The sequence below is a fragment of the Monomorium pharaonis genome, chromosome 3 (genome assembly GCF_013373865.1).
Source record: "Monomorium pharaonis isolate MP-MQ-018 chromosome 3, ASM1337386v2, whole genome shotgun sequence".
Taxonomy (NCBI): domain Eukaryota; kingdom Metazoa; phylum Arthropoda; class Insecta; order Hymenoptera; family Formicidae; genus Monomorium; species Monomorium pharaonis.
The window spans coordinates 9,294,292-9,318,530 of NC_050469.1; the positions used below are offsets into that span (position 1 = coordinate 9,294,292).

At 33.7% G+C, this 24,239-nt stretch overlaps 1 protein-coding gene and 1 long non-coding RNA gene across 4 annotated transcripts in view; both read left to right on the plus strand.

Annotated features, from left to right (window-relative positions):
• The window catches only part of LOC105838293 (RNA-binding protein Musashi homolog Rbp6), a 613,545-nt gene that overhangs the window by 18,423 nt on the left and 570,883 nt on the right, over positions 1 to 24,239 (plus strand). The window lies entirely within an intron of this gene.
• The window catches only part of LOC118644976, a 52,417-nt gene that overhangs the window by 1,726 nt on the left and 26,452 nt on the right, over positions 1 to 24,239 (plus strand). The window lies entirely within an intron of this gene.

Sequence of the window (24,239 nt, forward strand, 5' to 3'; positions counted from 1 at the left end):
GATTATAATTACGCATAATAAATATATACATTAATATAATCACTATACGTTGTGTAAATCTGATTAAAGTTCGCATTACATAATGACTTGATTCGCTAAAGTGAAGCTTCGTCTATGTGGATTAGAGGCGATTGTGCGCTCTAATCAGCTGGCGATTAACTACCTGACCATTCATCATTCCGTGTAGTGTATCGTAAACCTTAATCGGTATTTATCTCTCTCTCATGCTAATAATACTTACTGTACACTGCTACCGTGCTATCGTCAAAATTGTACACTATCGATTACTTTTCAAACCGACGTTTTACTTGCGGTTATACTGTGTAAAATGGAATTTAATATTTTTAAGATTACAGATGAGTATTAAAATTAAAATATTAAAAGTATATATCTATAGACACAAGATATTTCCTAATCGTTATATAACCTCCCGAAGATAATTAAAGTTCCAAAAATTTTCATATATCGAAAAAGTGTCACGCGATAGATTTGAGCTACGAATGATTCAAGTTAACTGATAATAAAGTTAATAATCCTGAAAATTAATCATGTATATAATTCTCATGAGTAATTATGTTAACCCTAAAAATTAAAGTTAATGGTGTATATAATTCTCAAAAGCAACTGTGTTTACACACGTACAGATCTGTTACTAATTTTTATTATTAAAATGATACTGATTTTCTTTTCTGTTTTTTTTCGACTTTTTATCGAAATAAGTACTTTGCATAATGTATTCGAAATAGAAAGTTAATAGAAAGTGAGAAATGTGAATTAGTTTTTTCTTTGCTATATTTTACGTGGATGATAATTCACTTATTTGACGCTTAGATTTGAATATATTTTAATATTATGACAATATTATAACAATGTTTTGTTCATTTAAATGCAATTTGTGATATTTTAAATTACTGAGTAATACATGACGCACTGAAGCGAAAATTATTAATATACTAGAAAGATGTGTTATGACGATTTATACTTAATTTTATAATACAATGAATATTCGTTCAGAATGTATTTTGTAAAACGTTAAATATTTGGGGAAATATTTGGCTGATACGTGGCCTTTAGGTTTGTTATTACGGTGCACGGTACGTCATGTTTACGCAAGATCGCCGGGCTTATCATTTACCTACTGACATTCGAGCAAAGCGGATAGTAGTATGGGTCGTTCCGTGTATCGTCGCATCATCTCTTGGAGACGCGATCGCGATTATTGAGTTATTAATTATGAATCCGTTCAATTACTTAAATTTCACAGTCTGCCTGATTTATATGTACAATGAAAAGCCGTGATAATATTGAGCGCTTATTTATAATATGCGTATTTTGAAGGACTTATATGAAATTCCCGTACGGTACCGAATTTTGTACATTTTCGAACAGTCGGTTCATCATATATTAATTAACCCAAATTTATTAGCCGTATCGTACGTTTATATGTCGGTGATTGTTTAATTTTTTTCATCGTTTGAATTGCGAGTGTGCAGAACGTAGCTTGTTTATAAGTGATAATATTTATTATTATTTTTTATTAATTATAATATAATATAATACAGCGACGCGTCGTGTACGTATAACATTGAGAGTGTAAAATATTGCGATAATAAATAATCGTGTTTTCGCGAATGTTGTAATTGCAATCAGAAAGAATATGAGTGGAAGAGGGAAAGGCTTGGAAAGTGGGGTGTGTCAAGTTAGCCCCCCAAAATTAAAATTTCGTAGTTCTAATAAGAGTTCCCACTTTATTTTGAGGAGATTAGGAGTTCTCTATAATTTATATAAAGAGTTCCATTTATTAACGGCCGGAAATTAAAATTAAAAAATTGGGGGGCCAACTTTTTTTCGAAATTTGAGATCCAATAGTTCTGAACGGTTTAACAGCTTCTTTTTGCAAATATCTAGAGTTCCTGATACGTAAAAAATTTATTTTATTTATAAAAAAAATTGTTTATTTAAAAAATTTAAATTTTGAGATTTAATAGTTCTGAGATAATCTTATTGTTATTTTGTTTATTTCAAAGAGTTCTCGACGCTTTAAAACAATATAAACTAAAAAAAATAATAATAATCAGAACTTTAAACAATTTTACATATCAGTTAAAATAACACTTATACTTTCTTATCTCGTCATCCGATTACTTTGAGCCATAAGATTTTTCGTTAGAACTCGTAAAGAACTACTCAAAACGTTATTTAGAACTACTCGGAACTCTAAAAAAATTTTGCTCAACTGAAACTTTTCTAAGTTCAGTAATTGAAATTTTTTTTTAAGTTCCGAGTAGTTCTCACTGTATTTTTTGACAGTTCTCGACGAGTTCTGACGAAAAGTCTAATAAGTCAAAGCGATTCGACCAACAGTTTACGAGATGTCACGTATTTAAAGGGTGATCGAAAATTTTTTAAGTTCAGTGACCGAAATTTTTTTTAGAGTTCCGAATAGTTCTCACAGTATTTTTTGGCAGTTCTCGACGAGTTCTGACGAAAAGTCTAATAAGTCAGAGCGATTCGACCAACAGTTTACGAGATGTCACGTATTTAAAGGGTAATCGAAAATTTTTTAAGTTCAGTGACCGAAATTTTTTTTAGAGTTCCGAATAGTTCTCACAGTATTTTTTGGCAGTTCTCGACGAGTTCTGACGAAAAGTCTAATAAGTCAGAGCGATTCAACCAACAGTTTACGAGATGTCACGTATTTAAAGGGTAATCGAAAATTTTTTAAGTTCAGTGACCGAAATTTTTTTTAGAGTTCCGAATAGTTCTCACAGTATTTTTTGGCAGTTCTCGACGAGTTCTGACGAAAAGTCTAATAAGTCAGAGCGATTCGACCAACAGTTTACGAGATGTCACGTATTTAAAGGGTAATCGAAAATTTTTTAAGTTCAGTGACCGAAATTTTTTTTAGAGTTCCGAATAGTTCTCACAGTATTTTTTGGCAGTTCTCGACGAGTTCTGACGAAAAGTCTAATAAGTCAAAGCGATTCGACCAACAGTTTACAAGATGTCACGTATTTAAAGGGTGATCGAAAATTTTTTAAGTTCAGTGACCGAAATTTTTTTTAGAGTTCCGAATAGTTCTCACAGTATTTTTTGGCAGTTCTCGACGAGTTCTGACGAAAAGTCTAATAAGTCAAAGCGATTCGACCAGCAGTTTACGAGATGTCACGTATTTAAAGGGTAATCGAAAATTTTTTAAGTTCAGTGACCGAAATTTTTTTTAGAGTTCCGAATAGTTCTCACAGTATTTTTTGGCAGTTCTCGACGAGTTCTGACGAAAAGTCTAATAAGTCAAAGCGATTCGACCAACAGTTTACAAGATGTCACGTATTTAAAGGGTGATCGAAAATTTTTTAAGTTCAGTGACCGAAATTTTTTTTAGAGTTCCGAATAGTTCTCACAGTATTTTTTGGCAGTTCTCGACGAGTTCTGACGAAAAGTCTAATAAGTCAAAGCGATTCGACCAGCAGTTTACGAGATGTCACGTATTTAAAGGGTAATCGAAAATTTTTTAAGTTCAGTGACCGAAATTTTTTTTAGAGTTCCGAATAGTTCTCACAGTATTTTTTGGCAGTTCTCGACGAGTTCTGACGAAAAGTCTAATAAGTCAAAGCGATTCGACCAACAGTTTACAAGATGTCACGTATTTAAAGGGTGATCGAAAATTTTTTAAGTTCAGTGACCGAAATTTTTTTTAGAGTTCCGAATAGTTCTCACAGTATTTTTTGGCAGTTCTCGACGAGTTCTGACGAAAAGTCTAATAAGTCAAAGCGATTCGACCAGCAGTTTACGAGATGTCGAACGTATTCGAACGGTAATAAAAAATTCCAAGTTTAATTGTTCTTACTGCACTTCCAGCTAGTTTTCAAAGAGTTCTAACGAAAAATCATACATAAATGCTCAAAGTGGTCAAGTAACGAGGTAAGGAGGTATAGGTATTCTTTTTAAATAACATCTGAAATTGTTTCTTTTTGTTTACTGTTTAATAATATTACTGTACATTTTAATATCTTAATCAATTTTTAGAATTAAAATTATTATGATAGTAAATAAATTCTCCGACCGATAAGTGTTGTAAACAAATGAAATTAAGATCGTTCTATTCAGTCTGTAGCGAATTTTAGTGAATGTAATTTTTCTATTAATTCAATAGTCTCAACTCATATAAACTGCACGCTGACAAATGTGTCTGTCTTGAAACACGTCTGTTGCTAAGCTAAATATTAATGCTCAGAAGCATCTTTAAAATTTAATTATTCAATTCAAGAAAAGGATTTAGAAATAAAATTGACATGCACGTATAAGTACATATGTGTATTTTATACTATATATGCATAATATACTTAGGTTAGTAAAAAAAAGGTAAAGTATACAAGTAAATGTAAAAGTAATAAATTTTAGAACGGTAAACTTATTTTTTTCCACCTCAAACCTAGAGTGGAACGACTTGGGGTACATTTATAATCCAATATGACGTTTGAGGTGAAAAAAAAAATAAGTTTATTATTTTGAGATTAAATATTACTTCGTATACATAATTACGTGTGGTGTAACTATTTTCTCTTGTGAAACATAATTTCTTACTTTTTTTAAATCGTCATACTCATACCAGCTCATTCCAGTAAATGCAATCGCAATGTAATGACCCGTTCTTAAGTTGTCCTTGGAATTAGTTGTTGCATAAGAAATATAATTTATTATACCGCACAATGTATAACGTTGATTATCGACATTAATCGATTTTGTTATACTGTCCAATGTTGATTTACAATGTTTTTCTGCTTTATAATTCGGATCTGTTATTAAACTTGTATCTAAGAATACATGTGAACCATATTCATCAGTTCTTATAATATTATTGTTGCACTGATTGCATTTGATGACTTCATCATTAAATCTAGTATCATCAATCGCTTCTTGTACAGTTCCTAGACCTTTTGTTATTAACATACCAATATTAATATGTAAAGATGGAAAATATCTGGATTGAGTATTGTGACAATTATTACAACTTTTAATTCGCGTTACTGTTGGTATTTCATAAAAAATAATATCAATTAAATGGTTTACATTGCAATTGGCATTTACGAACTGAAGGTGTCTTGTACTTGATGTTTTACAAATATTTGTATTTAAAAGTATTTTAGCTCGAGTAACATAATCTGCCGCGATAAGTTTTCCTCTATTAAGTATACTTACAGCTAATTTAATTAAAGGATAATCGAGATATTGCACGTGTTCTTTATACTGGGATTCTTTTCCGAGAGCATGCATAATTAATTGTATAAGAGAGTCAAAGGCACATGTTTCTTTTATTACAACAAGTAATTCTCCTATTCGCATGCTTGGACAAAGATTACCATTTTTCAAAATAGGTATTGCAATTGTTTTGTGTGATTGCACATAATCCCAATCTGGGCAAACATCTAAATAATTTGGCTTTTTCTTTTTTTTTGCGTTACTCAAACCGCCCCAGTTTTCATATTCATTAAGAGATGCAGAAATTGATGTATCTAAAAAATCAGTTGGAGTTGTGTCTATATTTTTATCGAAACATGTTTTGCTATCATTTTTTTCAATTGTTAATATTTCTTTTTTATTGTGACAATTTGCCGATGCTTCCTTGACACGTCCATCTATATAATCTAAATGACGTATAATAAATTTATCAACTCTTAAAGGTAGCTCATTTTTAAAAACTCGTTTTTTAATATTAGCAAACTCTGATTCAACACTGGATGAAGTTGCAATACTAGAACCAATTTTGAAAAATGGTATCAAAATACCTGTCCAAATAGGTAAATAATTCATTAGTCTCTTTATCTTCTTTGTAACTTCAATATTATAAAATGCATTTATAATATCTCCGTTTTCACATTTTATTGCAATAGCAGAAGCTCTTTCATAAATTGTTTTGCTCCATTCTAGCCATCCAGTATGACAATCCGTTTCTAAATCTATTTCGTCTATACTAGTACATACCTCTTCATTTGTTTCTTGAAAACTACCTTTAATAATATTGTTTATATAATTATATCGTGTTTGTGATTCTAAATTTTGTTCACAGAATGTACCAATATTGGGACTCATAGCTACAATTAATATAGTTTCCAAAAAATACTCTAAATCGCGTAAACTATCCATTTTATACGCTTGGCAAATAGCTCTAATAAAAAATTGTCGTACTTTTGGCAATGGATGTCGTTTCAAGCAATCCCATCTACATATTATTGATACTAAATGACTTACATCTAGTCTAATAAATGTTGCAGGAACTATTTCAGATTTTTGCATCACAAGATTATAACAAGCTTGCATATAGTCACGTAAATCACGTTTATGAGCAAATGCTATTGAAATTGATGTTAACAGTGCTTGACTAAAATCACATACAACCATTCGAGGAATAGGTACTCCACTGCTTACAATTTTTAAAAGCCATGCTGTAATTGTAACTGTGTCTTGTGCAGCAGATAACATTTGAAATACAGGTACACCTCCTGAATGTGATACACTTATACATTGATATAAAAATATGTGACTTGATTTCGAATACTGATATTTTATTTTTTTTACTATTGATCCTGTTGCATCAAGTGTCATAAATGACTGCGTATCATTTTTATAATGCAACTTATATAATAATTTTTGTTCTTCAGTCCAATAATGACAAATAAATGGAGATCCGCCAATGTTGTGTATAGAACCTATAAGTGTTGTGTCTTTAGCATCGATAAGATTATTAATAGGTTTTGATCCAGTAAGTCCTAGACGTTGACTTTTTGTTTCACTAACAGCTTGCCTTAAAACAGTAGCTTTCGGAAGAATAGGAGGATATAAACCTTCAAAATCGATTAAATTCTTTGCTTCACTTCTTATGTACGAAATTGCATCGGTTTTAGTATTTATTAAAGTATTAGCCAACGATTTTCTTCTATGTCCTCTTAATTGTCTTCTTTTTTTATGAATATAATCTGGAATAGCATTCTTAATAATACAATTAAATGTAACATCTTCATTTTCTGTAGGTTCTTCTTCAAGCGTACAAATTAATTTTGCACAGCATTCACTGCACTGTGCTTTGATACGAATATATGTCTTTGTGGTTTTTTTAGCATTTTTAAATGTCCAAGGACATGGTATTCGCTGTTGCATCCACATTTTTTCAGCGAGAACATCTGTCCAGCTCGGTTGCAGTATAATATCTCGACGATCTTCAGATGTAATTTTTGAAGGTTTAATGCGTTTCCATTCTTTAAACGTCAATAATATTTCAAATTTGTCCTTAACTGTCGATAAATTTGGGTCGAAACTATAGTCTGCATTTACTTCTATTGACGTATCTTTTATTTTAAATGCATTTAATACCGCCTCGTATAAACCGTTCCTCTTATTTTTAACAATTGTGTATGCATGCTTGCTGGAAAGAGTTCCTTCCATAGCAACTGAGATGCGTTTAAAAACTTCATTAGAAGGTGGAAAACATCGGCCCATTTCATCTACTGTTCTATATTCTTTACTTATAAGTAAAGAACGTAATTTTTCTATGTCATACATTCTCCTAATGAGTATTTTATTAATGAGACAATTTCTGTATCAATAAAATACAATATAATTAATTATTAGTAATAATGATAAAATTAAAATATGAATAATAAAAAGTAATTAAATGCAATAGAACATATAAACATAAATTAAATAATTAATTCTATAAAGATACATCGAAAAAAAATTAGGCTCAAAAAAATTAAATCAAAAATATATATAATTTTAATATATATAATGTATCGAATAATTTTACTATTACTACTGGAAGAGTAAAAACTTTCATATAAAATTAATTATAATGATAATCATTCTCTCAATCTGCACTGCTACATTGCAAATAAATTGAATGTCTATGTAGCAAATCAAATCACATCTTTTTCAGTGCATTATTGTATCAGTACATAGTTGTAACATCATACGGAAGTATATTATTATTCCATTAACTGGCTTACTCCCGTGAACTTGGCACAACATATTAAGATATTCAAAAGTTTCTTTAGAAGTTAGAGTTCTAGTATTTTTTCAAATAGTTCTAGAGTTCTCTGTAAGAATTTTCAAGAGTTCCATTAATTAAGTATAAAAAAATTGAATTTGAAATATGGTGCGCTAAATTCACGCAGCGCACCGAATTGTAAAAATCAATTATTTTTTAGGAATTCTAACTTGTTTTACAATAGTTCTAGAGTTTCTAATAGCTTATATCAATAGTTCTACCGAATTAATTAAAATAAAAATAATTTAAGAATATGAGGTACTAAATAACATCTGTGGCATTTCAAAAAAATAATTTTTTGTTGTTTTTTTCTATAATTCTCAAAGAGGTTTATAGTTCTTAACAATTTTAACGCATTTTGCAAAGAGTTCCGTCAATTAATAATTTTTAATTAATTATTTAAGTCGACCGCTGGCGCACAATATACGATTGATAGAGTGCGCTGAGAGTTTCTATCACTTTTTTGACAGTTTTCGCATAATTCCATCTATTTCGATGCATTTCGCAAAGAGTTCTATCAATTAATATAAATAATTAATTTAAAAGTATTAATATAAATAATTAATTAAAAATTATTATTCGACGGAACTCTTTGCAAAATGCTTCGAAATAGTTGGAACTATGCGAGAACTGTTGGAAACTGTCGAAAAAGTGATTGAAACTTTCAGCGCACTCTATCAATCGTACATGGTGCGCCAGTGGTCGGCTTAAACAACTAATTAAAAATTACTAATCGACGGAACTCTTTGTAAAATGCATCGAAATAGATAGAACTATGCGAGAATTGTCAGGAACTGTCAAAAAAGTAATTGAAGCTCTCAGCGCACCCTATCAATCGTACATGATGTGCCGGCAGTCGGCTTAAATTAATTAAAAATTATTAATCGACGGAACTCTTTGCAAAATGCGTTGAAATTGTTAAGAACTGTAAACCTCTTTGAGAATTATAGGAAAATACAACAAAAGTTTATTTTTTTGAAATACCACAGAAATTTAGCACTGTATATTTTAAAATTATTTTTATTTTTATTACTTTGGTAGAACTATTAACATAAACTATTAGGAACTCTTGTAAAACAAGCTAGAACCCCTAAGAAGTAATTAATTTTTACAATTCAATGCGCTGCGTGAACTTAGCGCACCATATTTTCAAATTCAATTTTTTTTATGTTTAATTAACGGAACTGTTAAAAATTGTTACAGAGAACTCTCTAGAACTATTCGAAAGGATGCTAGAACTCTAAAGAAACTTCTGGATTTTTTAATACAGTGTTCCAAGTTCGCGAGAGTGAAAGACACGTACATGTTGTAAGAAGATCCAAGTTCGAATCTTAAGATGTTATTTTTCGCAATAATTTCTTTACAGTTTTTTGGGGAACGCGGAAAGGCGGATCTTATAATAGATGCTCGTTAGCATCAAAACTAAAAATCAAATTGCTCGTCAATATATATAAGGACAGTGTTTCAAAACCGATAAATATGCGGCGTGCAAACTGCATAAATTGAAGATTTATAATTTCTACTTAAGCAATAAATTATGATACACAAACGAACATCCAGTGTTGACTCGTAATGGCATTATTCGATATATATTTCTGATTTAACCGTATTTAAGTGTACTACACAATATACGATCGGATGTATAATAATTAATCTTAATTTTGTGCTTACCAGTTTGCTGCAATTTAACTCTGCTTCTCACAAGTTATGTGTAGAGTTTCACACGTTGTGCACTAGACGAAAACGATATCATCAGTTCGCTGCAATTTAACTCTGCTTTTTACAAAACTTTTCACAAAGCTTTTCACAAGTCATGTACAGAGTTTCACACGTCGTGCACTAGACAAAAACGATATTATCAGTTCGCTGCAATTTAACTCTGCTTTTCACAAAGCTTTTCACAAGTTATGTATAGAGTTTCACACGTCGTGCACTAGACGAAAACGATATTATCAGTTCGTTGCAATTTAACTCCGCTTTTCACAAAATGTTAGATATAGAGCTCCATATGTCGTGCACTACACGAAAACGGCAGAACTGATGCGTTAAAATATTAGCAGCAGCTTTTATAGGTTCCTTCTTAAAATCTTATTGGCTGTCTTAGGATCAGACGAACCGCGGATCATTCTCAAGATCGCGGCATTTGGATCAATAACGCCGCGAGTTTTTGACGGAACGCGAAAAAGGGCCGCAATTTTGTGGGGTGTCTCCGCGGTGTCTCTATTTGAAGTGTCGGCTAACTTTTGTATTGCGTAAGAGACACCGCGGAGACACCGCAGAAAAAAGCGGCCCTCTGATAACTGCGCTGCGATTGATCAATAACGCCGCGAGTTTTTGACGGAACGCGAAAAAGGGCCGCTACTTTCTGCTGTGTCTCCGCGGTGTCTCCTACGTAATACAAAAGTTAGCCGACACTTCAAATAGAGACACCGCGAAGACACCACAGAAAAACCGGCCCTCTGATAACTGCGCTGCGATTGATCAATAACGCCGCGAGTTTTTGACGGACCGCGAAAAAGGACCGCTACTTTCTGCGGTGTCTCCGCGGTGTCTCTTACGCAATACAAAAGTTTTCTAAAAAAATTTTCGGTCACTGAACTTAGAAAATTTTCAATTACCCTTCAAATATGTGACATCTCGTAAACTGCTGGTCGAATTGCTCTGACTTATTAGACTTTTCGTCAGAACTCGTCGAGAACTGTCAAAAAATACTGTGAGAACTATTCGGAACTCTAAAAAAAATTTCGGTCACTGAACTTAAAAAATTTTCGATTACCCTTTAAATACGTGACATCTCGTAAACTGTTGGTCGAATCGCTTTGACTTATTAGACTTTTCGTCAGAACTCGTTGAGAACTGCCAAAAAATACTGTGAGAACTATTCGGAACTCTAAAAAAAATTTCGGTCACTGAACTTAAAAAATTTTCGATTACCCTTTAAATACGTGACATCTCGTAAACTGTTGGTCGAATCGCTCTGACTTATTAGACTTTTCGTCAGAACCCGTCGAGAACTGCCAAAAAATACTGTGAGAACTATTCGGAACTCTAAAAAACATTTCGGTCACTAAACTTAAAAAATTTTCGATTACTCTTTAAATACGTGACATCTTGTAAACTGTTGGTCGAATCGCTCTGACTTATTAGACTTTTCGTCAGAACTCGTCGAGAACTGTCAAAAAATACTGTGAGAACTATTCGGAACTCTAAAAAAAATTTCGGTCACTGAACTTAAAAAATTTTCGATTACCCTTTAAATACGTGACATCTCGTAAACTATTGGTCGAATCGCTTTGACTTATTAGACTTTTCGTCAGAACCCGTCGAGAACTGCCAAAAAATACTGTGAGAACTATTCGGAACTCTAAAAAACATTTCGGTCACTAAACTTAAAAAATTTTCGATTACTCTTTAAATACGTGACATCTTGTAAACTGTTGGTCGAATCGCTCTGACTTATTAGACTTTTCGTCAGAACTCGTCGAGAACTGTCAAAAAATACTGTGAGAACTATTCGGAACTCTAAAAAAAATTTCGGTCACTGAACTTAAAAAATTTTCGATTACCCTTTAAATACGTGACATCTCGTAAACTATTGGTCGAATCGCTTTGACTTATTAGACTTTTCGTCAGAACTCGTCGAGAACTGCCAAAAAATACTGTGAGAACTATTCGGAACTCTAAAAAAAATTTCGGTCACTGAACTTAAAAAATTTTCGATTACCCTTTAAATACGTGACATCTCGTAAACTGTTGGTCGAATCGCTCTGACTTATTAGACTTTTCGTCAGAACTCGTCGAGAACTGTCAAAAAATACAGTGAGAACTACTCGGAACTTTAAAAAAAATTTCAGTCACTGAACTTAGAAAATTTTCAGTTGAGCAAAATTTTTTTTAGAGTTCCGAGTAGTTCTAAATAACGTTTTGAGTAGTTCTCTACGAGTTCTAACGAAAAATCTTATGGCTCAAAGTAATCGGATGACGAGATAAGAAAGTATAAGTGTTATTTTAACTGATATGTAAAATTGTTTAAGGTTCTGATTATTATTATTTTTTTTAGTTTATATTGTTTTAAAGCGTCGAGAACTCTTTGAAATAAACAAAATAACAATAAGATTATCTCAGAACTATTAAATCTTAAAATTTAAATTTTTTAAATAAACAATTTTTTTTTGTAAATAAAATAAATTTTTTACGTATCAGGAACTCTAGATATTTGCAAAAAGAAGCTGTTAAACCGTTCAGAACTATTGGATCTCAAATTTCGAAAAAAAGTTGGCCCCCCAATTTTTTAATTTTAATTTCCGGCCGTTAATAAATGGAACTCTTTATATAAATTATAGAGAACTCCTAATCTCCTCAAAATAAAGTGGGAACTCTTATTAGAACTACGAAATTTTAATTTTGGGGGGCTAACTTGACACACCCTGGAAAGTGGACGGCGCAGCGGAACAGTTGAGGTAACTTATTTGTTTTATTCATTATTTGCGAAATATTAATCGTTATTTTATGCAAGAATTATTTTCTAAGAATTATGTTCTTAGACACATTAATTATCTTGGACGTAGTCATGATTTGAATATATTTTGTATTTTATAGATTAACATAGCTTTGATATAGCAATTTCAAATTCTTTTAAGATATTTATACTTAACAAGTATAATAATAAAGATTGAAACAAGATTTTTTTAAAATATGTATATATGAAATAAAGTAAATTACTATTTGTAAGAAAAAATGGTAAATAAGTAACTTATTAATATCAGTCGATAAGTATATTATAGTACCTGTAAGAAACTAAAATCAACTAAGGCAACTAAGCGATAAAGATTAATATCTCTTGAGCTATTATAATTAACGGATAACAGATAGGTATACGTGTAAGCACAGTTACGAGCCTGAGTGAACGCTACGCGATATGCGTCTTTTTAGCTAATTTAAAACTACTGCTGCAATTAGTGCAGCATAAATACATGATATAATTATAAATAAGAGTTTGCACAAGTATTTTTATATTTTATATTCTCGTTGTATAATAAGAATTATATTTTTTTTACATTTACGAATATGTGATATTAAAATTTGTTACAATATTAGTTTTATGAAGCAATGTAATGAATAATATGCAAAGATAAAAAACTAATTTTTATTGTTTTTAAGATTTCAAAATTAACTTTTTTTATCCATTTAGGAATTAAAATAATGATACAAGATATCATACGCTTTGGGGGAAAAATGTAAATGTAAAAGAAATTTAGCTGATACGTAGTTCTGCAGACATCAGCGATTTTGTTTCTAATGTAGAGAAAGAAATTTAATCCGTGAATATGATGATGAAAATTCGTCGAATTTTCCTGACAACATATATAGTGAGCGCGAAAAATGTCGAGGCCGAGAGCCACTTCCGCAATGGGAGCGACATGGTACGCGCAAGCTTATCGAGATCATCCGAAACGAGCTATTGTCAGCACGTGGTTAACCGTGACTATCTAAATTAGAATCGGTGTTGACGACACGTCGGCCTCCCTCGTACTCGGCGCGTTGGCATTTGCGGCCAACTTTTACATCGTCTTTTACGTCCGTGCCTTTTATGCGAAAAATTTCCGCGTAGCGACTCATACGAGAGAAAAAAGGGCAAATTTATGCGGATCGCTCTCGATAATCATTCAAAATGAGGCATGCAAAGCGCATTTAAGTAAATGAGCTCTTGCTTGAATGCATCATCTAAAGTTTGAGAATAGACTTATTCACATAGAGATCTTATAATGATTTTTTAATGATGATTTGTAGTCGCGCGAGTTATTATTTATTGAGTATATTAAAAATTTATTAATTTATATTTACTTTTTATTAAAAAAATATTATTTGTTTTAAATCTAAATAATTATACATATATCAAGCGAAATGGGAGTGAGATTCGAGAACAGCCTCATTATTCTCTTCTGCTTATCGCGAATTTTTCTTAAGATCTTAATCTTTTGACAATGTGTGTACCTAAATAGTTTACAAAAAAATCCGATTTTTTTAATTTGATTTTTTTTATGATTCCAAGTTCTAATATTGTTATATAAAATGAGCTGTACGAACTCGCCTTAAGTCATCTTCATAGGGCTCGCGAGAGTTTTCCGTGACGTGATAAAAGGCGGTTGGATGTAGATAGAGGCGGGTAAGGTGATAGGTTTTTACGCTGACTCGTCGCTGACACGAAGTGGCTTGGGTTACGTTGCAGTGGTAAAGATGATCGTCGAGAAGGAAGAACATGCTTTGACGCTTGGAAAATGTCATGGAGCGAACGTGATGCATTTTGAATTCGAGTCCTCCTTAGCTCATAGATCTAAACGTATGTCAAACATCGATTTTTTAATTTTATTTTTAAAATAGAATTTTTAAACGCTGCGCATCATAAAACTGTGTTAAGATATCGATATCCAATTCTAATGACAGATATTTACTTTGCCTTATCATGAACTTATTTTGTCTTTTTCTTTTTAATGCGCCGATTAAAGACTGAACTTTTATTGTGTCTTTTACTCCAATATTACTCAAGCTGTGTGCGATTTAATTTTACTTATATACTTATGAAAGAGACACACACATCGTCTAAATACTTTTAGACTATTATTTATTTTCAATTTTAATGCAATTTTAATACATTTTTGTATATAACTTGTTTTATTAAAAAAAAAAAATGAATAGAATTATGCCTACAATAACCAATTTAATATTTTTTTTAATGACGTAAATGAAAACATATTAATACAACGGACTAATCAGTGATAGTGATGAAATAACGATTCTTATTTTAATTTTATATATAATATATGTGCAGCTGGGACAAGGGGTAAAGGGGTTAATAAGAAAAGATGGGAAAGTTACAGATAATGGAAAATATAGAGAAATTGTAGAATATAGTGAAGAGAGAAAAGTTCTCTCTTACTTGGCACGATATCACTTTACCCAGTTTAACATTTCAACATGTGAATGCGCCATCCCGTGCATGTAACCGCGAACAGTAACATCTTATGTCCTCGATACGTACCGGGATTTATAACGATCGATTAATGTTTAGTTGTAAGTTGCCGGTATCGTCTCGAAAGTGGCGCGTAGCATTCCATACGGAAGTCTGTTAAACTTTTCAGCCGCCATAATATCGTGTTATCTTCCATAACCCAGATTATTACTGAAGAACGAGGGAGTATTTTATTTTAAACGATTATTTTATTACGGAATGAATGTGCACAAGTTAAGATTATACACTCGTTCTGCCAGTCATTCTTAGTAGTTTACTAATTGAGAAGTATTTCCTAGATATATAGCAAAGTAAATTGATCTGAAAGATATTAAGATAACGACCTCTCACTTTACATCGATAAAAACTGACATGATTATAAATTATGACACATTAATTATCTTATATTTTATGCGAATTAAAATTTTGTTTTTATACGTGCATTGCACGTACTGAGAACTTTTTTGTATTGGAAAACGGGAAATGTACAAGGTTACACAGACTTATCTAATCGACTCTAAAGGTTGCCACAAAAAGTAAATTATTATCACATATACAAGTAAATGAAATACCAGTATCTGCTTCATATTAAGAAAAAGACATTTTCTTATCGCTTAATATGCACTTGCGTCTGCCATGTCTGACTATCATGACATATAAATCGAGAAATGGTTGATCAGAGAAATATATGCCGCATACCAAAAAAGTTACAAGATAAGTGTACAGGCAAGTAGATTTTTTTCGCATTTTCCCTACGTTTTTATCGCGTGAAGGTATAGATAGGAATATTTCTCAACGGGATCATTCCCCTCCGTTGTGGTTAAATGCTATAGGCTAGGTCAGGCTCTTCTCTAGATAGAATGCTATAAGCGTGAGAGAGACACGTGCACGCGCGTACACGAGCGAATAGATCAACCTCGCATGCCGTATCGAACCAGTTAGACGAACAACGGTTACTTCTTAATGGACTCACCATGCTCGTCCATTACCTAGCGTGACACGCTTGTATCCCTTCCGACATGCACACGCACGCGTCGTGCAGTTATGGGGCATACGTGACACCATTGTCACGCGACTGTAACTATCCGCGAGTTTACATTGACAAACGCGCCCCTTTTTGTAACACGCGTTTTTAACGCGAGAAAATCGGCGGAAACAACAGGAGCAGTTTTAATCCTTATTCTCGGATCTGTCTATATCTGTGTTTCACTTGCATTTTTTTTTAAATGGATGTCATTTGGCTATTAAAATTTTGGAAAAATTTAAATTTAGAGATATTTGGATTTCTAGTAATTTTTATTCATATGATATGGAAATAATGGAATATATTATATGATAATTACAATATCTCATAAAGTTTGTAAATTAATTTATCACGATAAAAATATGTTATCAGACTTCTATTGTTATATTTTACTATGATTCTACACTTGGCCAAGTTCTCTAAAAAAATGCCACTTTGCAGCGTTTACATAATTCGGCACGAAGCTCGGCATGCGTACGGAATCCGTCACGCGGCTCTCGCAAATTTGCGGCTGACCACGTGGGCGGCTGATATTTTCGGGCGCTTTCATGAACCACAGAGCAGAAATTTATGCGGACCACTGGGAATCGCGTTCGCGGAAGCGCAAGGGAAAGTGGAAGGAATACGACGGCTTTAATCCTCGGTCATTAGTGCGGCTTCCGCGATGCAGCTTGCGTGGGCCACTTTACACGCCGCATTAAGAGGCGAAGCGGTATTTTCAAAGGAAGATATTCTTTCGCGATTTTTTTAAATTGTTATATCTCATAAAAGCAGGTTGCTTTGTAAGTAGAGCGACTCTAAGGTACTATTCTGTGCGAAAGAATTGTTTGAGAAATAGATAAATCTGCTGAATTAAATACTAAAAATAATTCTTACTATTATTGAAAATTTGCCAAAATTTATTTAACATTAACACTAAATCTGTATTTAGTCTCTGTTACATTATCGTTACAAAATGATATTCTCATCGTAAAAAAATTTCATATGATGGAACATTAAGTTTTATAGTGCTTCAAATTTATCATTGTTTTTTGTTTCTGTTTGACTTATTTAGAATAAAGATTTTTTAAATAAAATTATTCCTTAGTTATAAGTAATGAAAGATAAGATTTTCTGTGGAATATATATTTTTGAAATATAAATAAAAGTTTTTTTAGATTTTTATTTTTTATAAATTTTTATGTATCTTTTGGTTTTTTAAATGTGAATTTTACTTTATTAATAGATATTTTATACCGTATATAATAAAATGTCATAAAAATAACGTTTGATTGTTCTTAAGAAAAATTGATAGAATTCATCAAAGAATTGGTAATTGAGAGAGAGAGAGAGAGGGGCGGAGAAGGAGGGAGAGAAAGAGAGAGAGAGAGAGAGAGAGAGAGAGAGAGAGAGAGAGAGAGAGAGAAGGATTAGTTTTGGAACGCTTTAACTAAGAGTTAACAGAATGAAGATGCTTGCGCCAAGTAACACCCTTCCCACCTTTCAACCCTTTGCCCCTCCCTTTTTCGTCGTGTCATTCCCGATCCCTTTCTACGGTGCTTGCCCGTCGAACTAAGTAGATTACTCAACAAGTGGCTGCCAAACCTTGCACGGTCACCGATGGCTTTAGTTTTAATACCATCTTCCGTCATTCCACGGTGGAAGTCAAAAAGTTATTGAGTCTCGTATGTTTGATTAGTTCATGATCATATGATGATGCTAAATAGTAAAGAAAGCGTATATTAGAAATTTTACTAACTGTAATATGTCTGATGAGATTAAAGAGATAATAAATACATTCTATTGCTTGTTAGATAATGTAGAAAATGAATTTTAATCTTTTTAAAATATTGATTTTTATTTCAAAAGCGTGATTAAAGTTTCAATTAACGCAGAAACTTTAATTGAAGTTTTTTTTTCTATTTTTATATCATTTCCAGCGATCTAAACACTCTTAATTATCACTCAATCCACGTGCCGATCTATTCTCCGAACACTAATTAGTAATTAACTCGTTTATTGAAGGCAATAGCTTGGTTGCTAGGTTTTGCAAGTTCTTCAATTTTATAATTCGGTCAACAGGAAGGGACTAAACTCGTGGAAAACGAAAAATGCCTGTATATATAGACTTGATCAAGTGGGTTAGTAGAAAATCATTCTTTACATCACGGTGGTCTAACAGTCGTGAACGCGCGGCGGAAGTTTCGTTGTGAATATTACATACCACCGACCTGCAGACGGTAACGATTTCTTCCAGTCGGAGGGGACTGCCATAAAGTAGGTAGGCTGCATTATCGGTGTTATAGACGGAACGAAAGACACGAAATGTCGTCAAAGAACGATAGTAGGCACCACGATGTAAGAATATTGCTGCAATTCAACAAAGCACATTTGTTTAAATTTAATAGTAATTTAATCCGAAGTCAGAAAATTGAGAGGTTTTCCTGCTTTCTGTTAACACAGCTACTAAGAGTGATATTATTTTAAATCATACTGAATCCAATCTCTCCGACTCAAATTATCTGAATAAAAATATCTTTTTTTTTAAATAAATTGATAATGATATGATTTTTTTTAATGCGGTGATATGTATATGTGTGTGCATCTGTGTGTCATTATTTAGCAATAAAAGTATAATTATCTATGATCATGAATTTATTGAGACATGAGAGAGTTAAATAAATTTCCATAAAAGAAATTGGAAAAAAAGAGGAAAGTCGCACAATTTAGTCTGCATTTTCGTATACGCTACATTTTTCAAGGATTGAATTCCTAGCTTGCGTTTCGGACGGATTCCCAATTCATCATCTTGCCGTTATGCACATTACTGCACTTGTTATTCTTATATCATGGTATACTCTTGCTGAAACCAGTTTTTCTTTCTCCATCTCTCTCTCTCTCTCTCTCTCTCTCTCTCTCTCTTTCTCTTTCACCGGTTTCTCGGTTTCTCTCAACCGAGAGACTTGCTGGACTTGCCTTACTGTTCCTTTTTCTTCCGCCCGCTCTTTTCTTCTTCCTCCTCCCACAATGTCTCGTCTTATTTCCCTTTGTCTTTACCTCTCTCTTCGTCTCTTTCTCTCTCTTTCTCTCTCCCTCTTTCTTTCTCTTCTCCCTACTAGGGAACTAAACATCTTACGAACCTTCGAGGCCGCGACCAAAGGTACCAAGGTACCGACGGCCTTGCGCGCCTTTTTGCTGTAAGTTCTTCCGGTACAGTCGCTACCAACATCGCGTCGCGTCTTCGCATCATAGTTTTTGAAATAAGTAGGTTCAAGCTATAAGTTTTGTTAATACAAAGGCTATATTAACTCTTTAAATTACAATTAGTGAAAAATCTGTGGAATCAGTGATAATACACTGATTTTTAATGGTATTTACAAATTGTCAACCAGTGAAATAAATACACTGATCTTTTAGTAATTATATACTAATTTTAAGGTAAAAATTACTAAAAGATAATAAATACTCATAAATTACCACAGCTGTAAGTATATCACTGCAAATGATAATACACTGATTGTAATTTAGAGAGAATGTTTCTTATGATTTAAAATATTATTTTTTATATTTATTTGATAATATATTTGACTTTTATTGTTCAAAGTATAACTTTTTATATCTATTTTTTTATCGTAAAAACGCACAATGATAGAGATTTACGATATAAAGCTTTAATGAGGCTAATATTTTAATTATAGACTTAGGTTTGATATGGTAAAATGATACGGTTTTTGTTTTCGCGGACTAAATATTCAGAGATAATCAAATCAGATGAGATTATATGAGTCATATTCTTTGTTAGAAAAATAATTAAACTAAAATTATTTTAGATCAGACTTATTCAGCTTTCCAGAAATAATATAAAGCTATTTTGAGTTATATCAGCGACTTGATATATAACCAATATTGGAATGCACTGCGCGAATGCACTTACTTAGCCAGCTGCTAAAAATAAAGTACGCAAACTTATTTCGAGACTCAGTTGTGTCCACGTTTGACATATACGACAGAACGCTTATAGGTACGTGCATGTAATTACGCCCACGCACAAACAGAAATCGATTAAAAGAAAAAAAATGGAAACCATCGAAAACGAATACATCGTGGCGTGCATGAAAAATGCTAGCCATAGAGAGCCTGATTCGAAACGGTGTGCACAAAACATTCTAGGCCAAGCATTTTTGCAGATGAGAAATTGGAGCGGTTCGAAGGATTGTCGTCAATCCACCTAGTTTGAATCATGTGATACAGAATATAAGCTATGATTAAAACGGTTTCTATATAGCGGCGCTCCAGAATTATTACGCATGAACAGATGAATGTAATTTTCAATTTTATTTATAGCTATGTGATTTATTTAAAATTTACATAGGTTGATGAAAATCTTCCAAGCGAATTGAGTTTGGTTAGGCGTTAATCGACGATTATTAAGTCAGACGAACGATGGAAATATTACAGAGAAGAACTTATTATAAAAATAAAATTCTCGGAAAGAGGGACTTGTTTAAAAATATATTTGCCACGCGTATATAAAATAATTAAATCTTATAGATTTATGAGTAGACTGCATGTGTGTACGCGATCTGTGATTATTAAGAATTTAATTTTCTATAAACATTTATATGAACTAGCAACCACTTGTTTCTTAACCAAAATTCGATGAGTGACCGCTAAATTACCGCTGCAGGTACCGATGCATCGCGGCGCACGTATGTTATTATGCCTGCATCCTGCACTCGTCACGCATTAATCCACGGTGCTTTATACGATGTGTCGCGGTCCTGTATATGTGTGTGCATCTATCCCTCTTCCCCCTCCCCCCTCAACACGCATATGTGCGCACAAAACATTCCGTTTTCCCTGTACCCCTTTCCTCTATATTTGTCTAATAGTACGTCCGCGTGTTTCTCGCTCTGCGTATGCACGCAAATTCCCATGGTGTGGAAGGGCAAAGGGAAGGGCTATGGAAACTGAAGGGCTGCACGTCGCGGAGGCCGGGACGGGATTAGGGGCGCATGTGTAAGCGACGTGTTAATGACATTACGTAATACCGAGCAAGCCAATCAATATGGCAGACACTGTGTGCACTCTGGTGCACGTCATGTCCCTCCGCGCGTTATTGCATCGGGCAACGTCAGTGCCGCATCCGGAACGAGAGTCCACGTGCGACGGGGTTCGTCGTTTTGCGACACGGTCAACCCCCCCCCCCCCACACACACACGCACGCGCACGCGCTATGTGTATATGTATGTATGTATGTATATACCTGCGGTCGAGATTTATGAGGTAGTATACGCGGAGTTGCTTCGAGAAGAAATTCCGGAACTGGAAGCACCGAACGGAGACGACTCGCGGAAAATACATCGTCCTGAACTGTCGTCGTATGTAGATCAACATCCGAGTAGAGCGAGACATTCAGAAATATGCAAAATATTGAGACATCATAACATCTTTACTTTACTTTATAGTAAAGATAGATTTTTTTTAATTGTACATGCTGTCCGCGTGCATTGACTCTCGAAAAGGTTACATTACGTATTCTCAGATTGTCCGATTTTCTTGGCTGCTTAAATTTACATTTCTCTAGCTTATATATTGTCGTGAATTTTTAGAATTGCAATTAAAGTCTTTCTTGGGCTAGAAAAAGACAAACTATAGACAGACTGTGAGATTAAAGCGAGAATTTTAATTTGTACAATAATCTCATATGAAAAACGAGAATACGGAAAACGATTTGTCGCGAAAAATCGTGAGTCCGGTGCACTAGCGACGAGGAGAGCCTTCGAGGAAACGTAGAAATAATTGCAAACGAGGCATGTCCGGTGCAACGAAGTGACAGTCGCGGCAGGATGCAACGGTATGCACCGCTGCACGACCATGCGCATTGGACAGGACGAGGGGAACGATCGTATGGCTGTGCGATCGATCATTGCGTGTTAGGGCCCCGTTTCTACGTGACGAGGTGTCACGACATTCGCTGTCATGTCCAGAGCCGTAACTAAAGTTCAATCGCAACTAAAGTCAGAATAAATTCGCGTATTCGCGAATACCGAATTATTTGTTCCGCACGAATAATCATATAAATAATTCACAACTTATCATAACTTTGCAAACTTTAATATAATCTTTAATAACCTTTAATAACTTTAATAATCACTAACAAAAAAGTTCGTCATATATAGAATATATCATAATATTTGATGTATTTTTTGTGATTTAGCTGTTATTAATTGAAATCTTGTTGATATAAAAATCACTAGAAATTTATCTTTATTTTTATATCCTGCTTTGCAAAGAACTCTTTAATATTTGCAACTTGCAAATTATGGTGTTTCGAAATTTCTCGAGAGGAAATGTTTACTTGAGAGTGATCAAAGAGTCCGCGGTCAACCATAACGATAGTAGTTCTGGGACGCTCTGTATATGGAAGTCTGTGAGCTAGTCGTTGATTACTACTACCGCAAAGTGGGTCTCTTCGTGTTGCGTTGCACAGGATTGCGTGCTCGATCACGTGCTGCGGCTTACGCACACGTTTGTCATGCAACCTAGCAGGGAACAAGTTCCCGCGGTTTCAAACGCCCACGGAGACGATCAGCTGATTCCCGTCGGGGCTTTTAAATCTATGATTAGTATGCGTGCGCGTATTATATGTGTATGCAGAATTCTTACAATGGTCGCGTGCGTAGATAATTCTAGAGATTTTTACACACATTCGATTATTATAATATTAAGATGATACATGGACTGAATATACGATCTTCTTTTATCACATTTTAATTGTAAATGATAAAACATTTTGATAAAGTAAATTTAGAATTTGTAAACTTTAGTCTATTTAATTATCGCAACGAGAATTTGTGTAATTACTATTAATAATCGTATTCTGTTAACGGGGGGGAGGAGCTTCTGTTTTACTAGAATTTTACTAATTTTATTACCGAGTATAAAGATATGAAGTTATTTTTTGATTATTAAAATATATATGACAAATGCTTTGTAAAATGTCAATCTCAATGGACTTACATAGTTGATTGATGTGTCAATCTTTATTTTTAATTGTTCTATCGAGAACTTCATTTATGATACTATTAGGAATTTCACTTGTGATACATGTTTTGTCCGATAAAAGTATATATTTATGTCTTTTAGAGTTGATAGGCATTAAGTGCACAAATATCAACTTAATGTTTGTTTTAATGGGTAGATAAGATATAGCTCATTAGAGCGGCACTTTTAATGTTATCGCGCGCAAACAGAAGAAAACGATTTGATGACGTCATCGGTGCAAGGACGCTTTAAATCAGCTTACTTCCTTTTCTCATATATTACAAAAATAGAATTCTTTCCACGTGTATATGTGCACGAGTAGTCATCTCATATGTCTACACCTTTGGATTACTTCAATGGGCCGACGAATGAAACGGGAAACGGAGTATTCCATTACGTCGTTCTTATGAATATCGTGTGACTACTCGCGCGGTTTACTTTGTGTCACGCCTTTCTTTTCATTCGCGTTGTCAATTTGTCAGAGCCGTGGAACGCGACCGGGACGACTTGTTCGAGCACGAGGAACGTATCTCTCCTCCTCCGTTGTCGCGTGGTACAAAGTACAATAATAGCAGGTAGGATGATGCCTGTGCGAGTGTGTTCGCACGTGGAGAAAGTACATCCTTCTCTCTACGTTGCATCGCGTCCGTCGTGTGTCGCGGCGGTAAGCGGCGCGGCGTCACGCGTGCATGCGTGCGTGATCGATCGTCGCGTGCTGTTGCGTTGCGCCGCGTGCGCGGTCACGTGTAGCGTCACGGGGAGAAAACTACGGTGTCGCAAGAGAGAACTTTCAAGAATCGTACGGAATCGCGCGTGCGTTATCAAGATATGTAACATACATATATATATAGTGATATGTATGATATGGTGATAAACGTCGCCGGTTTCTCGTGTGTAACAACTGAAGAAATGTTACGTTGAGACGTATAACATTTCGTCCCGAAAGAACGCTAATACTTTGATTTTGATGTTGATTATTTTTTACTATTAGTTGTCAAATAAGTAAGTGGGTCATGTGTAGCGGTGTAATCAATTAATGTAAAGCAAATCGATTAGAAACGTTGAGTATTAGAAACTGGAAGTTTGAATGCTATTTCACGAATTGCTCGATGAGCAAGTTCGTAAGTTCCCGTTTTGTC